The following is a 606-nucleotide window of genomic DNA, read 5'->3' on the forward strand; positions in this document are numbered from 1 at the left end:
TCTCCAGGCCGCCGGTGTGTTGGGGCTGGACCAAAGGGACCGGCTCCGCTCCCCCCCGCGGCCCTTGGCTGCAGCGCTGCCTAAATGCCCTTCAACGGAACAGTGGGTTTGTAGAACACCAGCCTTGGGGCTTGTAACTGTGGTCCGGGGGAGGTAAGAGGAGCATTAGAGGAGAGAGCTTGGCTCACTCGGGCACAAGCTTCCATAAGAGCCCAAAGGGAGCAGATTTCCTGGTGTACAACTGGGCTCTTTGAGGGTAATTAGCACGGAGAGAACTGGGTCTTAATTTCAGCTGCTGGCAGAGGAAGTTGAGGGATTGGTTTCAACAAGACCAAATCAGCATGAGACTATCAAATCGAGAATGCTCTAGTTTTGGCAGAAATTCGGAATTTTTTTTTTTTCTAAAATTAGAATTTTTTTTTTTCGTATTTGAGATCTCTCTTTTTTTAAGCAGAACTTACCAGCTGAGCCGTGATTCAGTCTGGTTTGGCCTGGGTAGAGCTGTATGGGAGGCAGCTGTTGTGGACTCCGGCCAACCCTCGCGCTGGAAACCTGCTCTGCGCCTGGAGCGTGGCAGAGGGGAGCGGAGTGCGCAGCGGCGGGGCG

At 53.1% G+C, this 606-nt stretch overlaps 1 protein-coding gene across 1 annotated transcript in view; it reads left to right on the top strand.

Annotated features, from left to right (window-relative positions):
* The window catches only part of UBE2Z (ubiquitin-conjugating enzyme E2Z), a 7,815-nt gene that overhangs the window by 1,192 nt on the left and 6,017 nt on the right, over window positions 1-606 (top strand). The gene's annotated exons all lie outside the window — the stretch shown is intronic.

Source organism: Buceros rhinoceros, unplaced genomic scaffold (genome assembly GCF_000710305.1).
Source record: "Buceros rhinoceros silvestris isolate BGI_N320 unplaced genomic scaffold, ASM71030v1 scaffold15235, whole genome shotgun sequence".
Lineage (NCBI taxonomy): Eukaryota > Metazoa > Chordata > Aves > Bucerotiformes > Bucerotidae > Buceros > Buceros rhinoceros.